Source organism: Lactuca sativa, chromosome 4 (assembly GCF_002870075.4).
Source record: "Lactuca sativa cultivar Salinas chromosome 4, Lsat_Salinas_v11, whole genome shotgun sequence".
Classification (NCBI taxonomy): domain Eukaryota; kingdom Viridiplantae; phylum Streptophyta; class Magnoliopsida; order Asterales; family Asteraceae; genus Lactuca; species Lactuca sativa.
This window is the reverse complement of record NC_056626.2, coordinates 383,606,114-383,613,517: the sequence shown is the minus strand read 5'-3', so window position 1 is coordinate 383,613,517 and position 7,404 is coordinate 383,606,114. Positions and strand designations below refer to the sequence as shown.

At 41.8% G+C, this 7,404-nt stretch overlaps 1 pseudogene; it reads left to right on the top strand.

Annotated features, from left to right (window-relative positions):
* Window positions 1–2,535, top strand: LOC111876041 (60S ribosomal protein L2, mitochondrial-like; annotated as a pseudogene).
* Window positions 2,536–7,404: the final 4,869 nt, after the last annotated feature.

Genomic DNA, 7,404 nt, shown 5'->3' with positions numbered 1-7,404 from the left:
ATGAAAGCTATAGGGACGACAAATGTGGTCACCATAGATGATCATATAGGGACGACATGTCGTCACAATAGAGTTGACAAATTTAGTTTGACTTCTAAACCTAAAGCGACAATAAATCGTTTATGTAGTTTGAGCGGGAACAAAAATAATGCATGGGTATCCGAAACAGCTGTAGGGACGACATATCATCCCTATATATATATATATATATATATAAGGATATTACCCATTTCTTGAAATTTAAGAGGTAGTATACCTACTACATAATATACAATCAATTTATTCATACCTTTTAATACTCTTATCACATTTCCGTTTTACAAATTAATTGCATTAAATATTCACATTTTCGTTTGACAAATTAATGGCATTAACATTGACGTTTCATAAATTGAATCAAAAAAATAAAAATACTATTTTTCTCCTCTGTCATCTACACTCGCATTTTTCCTCAAACAAATAGCAAAAACCCTATTTTGAAAAGCCGACATCACACCTCATCCGCCTAACTCATCGTCATCATCACCATCGGTAGTGAATCACCACCCACTCTCCAACCTCGCATCACTCACTGTATCTGTATCTGATCGCCGTTGCCGCCGCCTACTATGCTCTCGCAACACTTTTTCGGTGACAGGAAGCCACACACTCTCTCTTTATCTCTTCTGTCCTCTACACTCGCAGCACTCGCTTGAGATTACTTCAAGGATTAGCAGCTTTCAGATGAGATCCAAGCACTCTATCAGCCGTAAGTTTTTTTTTTTAAATGCAAATTCGAAGTTGAAATTGTCATGTTCAAGAGAAATCAATATGAAAAAGGGGCTCAATGAAGATTGAATTTGATGTCGGAATTAATATGCAAATACAGATTCTTTGTTCAAGTTTTGATGTCAAACCTAGCTCTTTCAAATTATTACATGTTTGAGTGTCGTATGTGTGTCTCTAGCCTCAAGACCCACGTCTGTATAAGGTCAAAATGCTTAAAGGTATTGACAGTCACCCAAGGCAAAGTTCTGTTTTTGAGGTTTCAGCTTTGCTGGGATATTGGTTCTCTCAGAGTGTTAATTTAGTAATAGTAATGCCGAAAACACGTGTTTTATGAATTCCTGATGAAACAGGTGACTTTTTGAATTTGTTTGCTTGTTGCTCTTCTTGTTGAACCCTAACTTCAATTTTACAATAAGAAACAACCTTTTTGACATCAGAAGCCAAACTTTCTTTGGCATTCCTAGACCCTGGTATACTCTTTTAAATAAAAAGAGTTGATTTTGTTCATGTACATTTCAGTAAACACTTATTTGTACATGTAAAAATGCAAATATATTGAAAGAATGAATCATATGCTGATAAAGTAAAAAGAAATTGGTATTTAAAGCTGCATATTTTCAATTCAAGATGGATAATTAGTACCAGAGAGATGTCATTCCAGCTTTCTTAATTTGATTGTAGAGATGTGGTGCTTAGGATTTGAACATTACTGATTATATTGTTATTTGAAATTCATCTATGATTTATCCAAAAAAAAATAGTTTTACTGACTTTATCATATTCCTACAGGTGCTCAAAATGTGAGCTCTGAAAGGCCACTTAGGCAATTCGTTACACGTAAAGACAAGTCAGCAGGTAGAAATTCAAAGGGTCGTATCACAATTTTCCACAGAGGGGGGGGGGGGGGGGGGGAGGGGGCAAAACGGTCACAAAAACAATTGACCTAAAACGCAATACTTCATTAGTAGGTGTAGTTGAACGAATTGAATACGACCCAAATCGCACTTCACGGATCGCAGTGGTCAGATGGGTCGAAGGGGCAGCTGTTGACCGCCCAAAAAAAGTCAACTCCCTCCAAAAAAAAACTTCACCCCACCCCCCAAGATCCTACCCTCTATCTCCATCAAATGTCAGTTTTCATTCTCTTCAATTTCCGAAATGTTAGAAGACAAAAAGGTGGAATCTTTAAGGCTTAAAACAGATCATGTAGTGGTTGGACATTCAAAAGGTAGTAGGACCATAAGTACTCAAAGTTAAAGTGAAACGGGGACCACATGAGAAATGTTAAGGATGTTTTCTTGTCTGCCTTTTCATCTTCGAATGGGAAAAAAGACATGATGCTCCTTCTTCGTTTGTGAACGTGTTGGGTGTTCCAAGAATGGCGGTGGCAGGGGCAAAACCAGAATTTTTTGTTCCAAGAATGAAAGATGATGTGAAAGAGAATGAAAGTCTGTTGCTTAATGAGGTAAAAATGTGGGATAAGGATACTGGTTTGTGGGGGCATAAGATGAAACGAAAAGCAGTTGTTTCTTGGGGGAGTTTAAGACAAAGGGGGATTTTAGGGGTTGTTAATGAGTCAGAGTCAAAGTCAAAGGTGAGAGAAAGTGAAAAGGTGAAAAAAGATGGGAAATTTGGAGTGGATCGAGCTCCTGTGAGTTATATAATTGCTAACTAAGTGTCGATTTATCTATTACCCAAGTGTCGATTTATCTATTACATGTCTGTTGTGACAAAAACAACAACATAAATCATAATTATACTGAAAAAAACAAATATTTAATCGGGTTTGTAATCAAGAGTGTACATTTATATATTATTATTTTAACATTTGCACAGTTTGACATAATCGAGTTTGTAATCAAGAGTGTACATTTATATAATATTATTTTAATTATACTGATAATTGTTTATATGTAGTAAACTATTTGTGCAAAAGAATTAATCGTCTCTACAATTTAATTTTTGAATAAAATATCCGCACCTGGCGCTTAGCGCAGGTAAACGACTAGTATATATATATATATATATATATATATATATATATATATATATATATATATATATATATATATATATATATATCAAAAACCCATGTGGTATCGTTTTAATGGACAACTATAGGGACGACTTATCGTCCCTATAGGGTTTCACCGAATTGAAAACCCTTTTCCCAATTAGTCGCTCGCACCCACAGCAAATACCGTTCCTTTCATGAGCTAAGGCGAAATCGCCAGTACCTTTAAGGTGATAGGTAAGATTCGATCGTTTATTGCCCACTGTTTCCCAATCAGTCGACCGCATGTACCGTCATTCCCTGCTTATGGTGTACGATCAAGATCTCATGGCAACAGTTTCATCCTTTAGCGTTATCCTTAGGGTTTTCTGCATCGAACGTCATGCGTAAGCTTCGAGCGATCTCTACTATGTTTCCCTTTAGCTTCTTTTCTTCCATTTCACGTTTCAGGACTGAGCATTTGTTTGTTTCATGCATTCTGCTTTATTGGTATTCATAGTAGCGCATTTTCGTTCCCCTAGCTACCGATTTATCGGCAATAGTGTATATTTCTGCCCGTGGTACCTTTGCCCCACCCGCATGACATCCCAGCTTGGTCGGTCACCCTTTCTGACTTCTCTTTCAGCTCTACTCGCGTATGGGTTCCTTTCTCATGAGTTTTTAGGAAAGCGGGCCAGGGAGAAGGCCCCATGTGAATGCCCAATCTATCAGTCATTCATCATGTACTGGCACATCAAGGGTCGCATTTATGAATCGTGTGAAGTATTGTTTGATTGTCTCTCACTCCCTCTGTTTATAGCCGATTATAAAGTGTGAGTCTCCTTTGTATTTGTGCAGCTGCATGAAGTTGCTTAAGAAGAGATATTATAGCTAACTGAAGTTGTAAATGCTTCCTGGCCTGAGTGTCTTGAACCACGTTCCAGTGTTTCCATCGAGTGTTGTAGGGAAGTACGTGCACCAAAAGCATTCGTCGAGTTTGACGGACGTCATGGTCCACTCGTACGTGTCGATGTGGGTGTCCGAGTCCGTGGTGTCGTTGTAGGTTTTGAGATTGGGTAACTTTGCGGTATTGGGTATCTCATAGTCCAAGAGTAGTAACATCCCGGAAATTCAGAAGTAAAGTTGAAGGGCTAAAAGTGTAAATAAGAAGGTCGACTCGGCGAGTCTATGGATAGACTCGGCGAGTCGAGTCGCGTTTCAGGTCGCGTGATAAGTGACCAAATCGGCGAGTTGCATGGATGGACTCGGCGAGTTGGTGTTGTATGAAGAAAACCCTAATCCTGGGGGTTGAGCCCTATATAAAGAACATAATACCCTCTCCCCAGTCTCTTTACTCTCCCTTGAAGTCCAGAAACCCTAGCTTTCGGTTGTGAGAGAGTTGGAGAGCATTTAGAGCCTTGGAGGAGGAATCTTGGAAGGGAAGTGAAGAACAAGAAGGTTGGAGCAAGGGGCTTTGCAGAGATTTAGCTTATTCTTCAGTTGGAGCTTTCATTTGAGGAAATAATATGTTGTTTGAGCTTTTATGCATCTAGATCTATCTATTTTGGGGGGTTTTGTGGTATGAATGAGGTCCATCTCAAGTTTGGTGTAAGATCTGAGGTTGCTACCTCAGATCTAGGTTGTTAATGATCCAGAAAGCCATAAAGTCTATGCTCAAGAGTTGTTGGTGAAGTTCTTTTCTCCTAAACCCTAGCCCTAGAGTATATTATGCTTAGATCTTTTTGGATTCACGTAAAGTTTGCCACTTTACGTGATGGATGGCTTGTAGAAGAGTAGATCTATGGATTTGAGTCCCTGCATGGCTTGGAAAGCCTCTGTATGGGTTAAGAGCTAGTGGTACACGGCGAGTCACATGGGTGTACTCGGCGAGTTGGTTGAAGATAGGCAGCAACTCGACGATTTGGAAGAACAACTCGGCGAGTTGGTTGAATATGGCCTTGGACTCGGCGAGTCTGTTCTTGGACTCGGTGAGTCTGGTCTTGAGGTCCTAACCTTTCCTGGTTGAGCTGTGAATCGGTGAGTCAAGGGACGACTCAGTGAGTTGAGCAGGAAGTGGATCAGAGTTCGTGGGACTCGGCGAGTCTTGGGGCGACTCGGCGAGTAGGGTCAATCAGGAAGTTTGACTTTAACTGAGAACTTTGACTTTGACCAAGAGTTGACCAGTTGACTTCCAGGGGTAATTTGGTATTTATGGAGTTCAGTCTTTTGGTATTGTTAGTGGTGGAGTTCGTGTCAGAGGTTGGAGCAGCGTGATCTTATCTTTTCAGTCAGTAGTTGCAATGTGAGTTATCCTCACTATATCAATAGGGTCTAAGGCACCAAGGCCGGCCCTTTATCGGATTGTAATCCGGGTATTGTTGTTATGTTGTTGCTTTGCTATGTTTGCATCCTGGTAGTTAGGATGGTATATGTTAGAGACCTGGTTAAGGTCGGTATCCTGGTATATAGGATGATGCTATGTTAGTGACCGGTTAGGTCGGTATCCTGTTTAGAGTATGTTATGTTATGTGATCTGCTAGATCGGTTTGATTGGATGTGAATTGTTATATGATTGTATGTTTATGTGCACATGGTTGTTTGACTGGGGTTGGGTTGAGGCGGGTCCTGCTTTGTGCTGTAGGCCAACAAACCCAGGGCGGACCGGTTATCCCGAAGGCCCAGTGAGCGGTCCGGATAGGCTGTAGGCTCCACGAGGGCGGGCCAGACATGCCGAGGCTCAGGGAGTGGACCAGGCCGACTGAAGGCCCTATGCGGGCGGACCAGTCATACTGTAGACTCAGAGAGTGGACCAGGTGGGTTGAAGGTCCGGTGCGGGCGAACCAACCACACTGCAGACTCGAGGGATATGGCTAGACTCGGAGGGTGGACCAGGTGGACTGAAGGCCCGGTGCGGCGGACCAGTCACACAAGACCCAGAATGTATGGCTGTTCTGTTTGGTTATGATCTGTTATGTGTGGTATATGTGGTTGGTATTTTGGGGGTATCTCACTAAGCTTTCGGGCTTACAGTTGTGGTTTAATGTTTTTCAGATACTTCAGGAGACCGTGGCAAGGCGAAGGCGTGATCGTACCGCTCCTCATTTTTATGTTTTACGATATGGTTTTGGGAAGACTCTGATAATAATTGTATTGAAAACCTTTTTGTAATAATTTAACGAAACTGGGTTGTTTTTGAAAAGTTTAAATTGGTTTGAATTTTTAGAGTGTTACAAGTTGGTATCAGAGCCTTGGTTTGAGTGAATTGGAGGAACATTCGTGTGAATCCAGTCTCAAATCAAGGAGAGTTTTCAAAAGAGAATTTAAAATGGTTTCCAAAATGAGTAAAAGAGGACGCGGAGGTACGATCAGTCAGAGCCAGTAAGTAGCCCCAAAATACCATGCAAGTTATTTGTTTATGTGATATGATAGAATAGCATGCTAGTACTAGGCTAGGGATCTTCAGGAATTGCATGATAGTGTTGCCTGATTTGTGATGCCTGCTAGCCTAGGGTTTCTTTCTGTATGAGATTTCCAGTGTTCCTCTAGGAGTGAGGGTCGAGTGCTTGATATGCCTGTTCTTCACTAGGGTGTTGTAGTGATACCTGGTATAAATATGGGTAGGTATGGAAGGTAGTATGGGCCCGTACTATTGAAAGCACAGGACCCATACGCGTATCAAGGAAGTCACAACCCCAAGGGCGGAGTTGAGAGTCGGTTCCCGGGTTAGTGGGAGGTATCTGATGTTTGTGGTATTTTCTTTCAGTATGGTGGTTACAAGGCATGCTGGGAGCGGATCCGGATCAAGATCGGGAGCAGAAGAGGGCGGACAGGGTGGGTCAGCACCACCCGAGGTTATCGGTCAGATGAGCACAGACGAGTTGGATGCTAGGATTCGTGAGATCCTGCATGATGAGGTTGCTGCTGTAGCACCCGGTTCCTGGTACGTAAAATTTATCCTAGTAATTGTCATTTTAGCCTTGGACTCGGCGAGTTGTAGGTCCGACTCGCCGAGTAGGGACGCGGTCCGGGGGCATGTTTAAGTTGGCGACTCGGCGAGTCCATATTCTGGACTCGGCGAGTCACCACTGTCTGTTGAAACCCTAAATTTCAAGGGTTTGCACCCTATTTAAACACTCATTTCCGCCCCAACCTCGCCCCCATTCACCCTCAGAGCTCCCAACATCGTCTTTGCCCTTTTCCTTGTGAGATTGAAGTGTTTTGGGTGTGTTCTTGAAGTTTTTTGAGGAGAAAGAGGAGTAGATCAAGAAGAGGAGAAGGAGGCCAAGCATTTTTGTGACATCTCAACGTTTTCCTTGAGGTATAGCTCGTTTCCCCTCTGTTTTCAAGCTTGTAGTCCCTAATAGCTTCATGAAAGTCCTTTTTGAGCCATTCTTCAATCTTGTTTGTGCTTGGTGGGTTGTAATAAGTTGTTAGCCTTTAGATCTAGGCATGATTTAGTCCCTAGAGCTTGGACCTACTGTCTTTATGGAGTCATATTGCATGAAAGTCCTAGATCTACCCCTTTTGGTGCACTTTGAGCCCTAAAACCTTCATTGGTGATTATCTACACGTAAAGTTGGAAACTTTATGTGTAAATCAGGCCCTAGGAACCCAGATCTATGAATTGCATGGACTGGATTCAA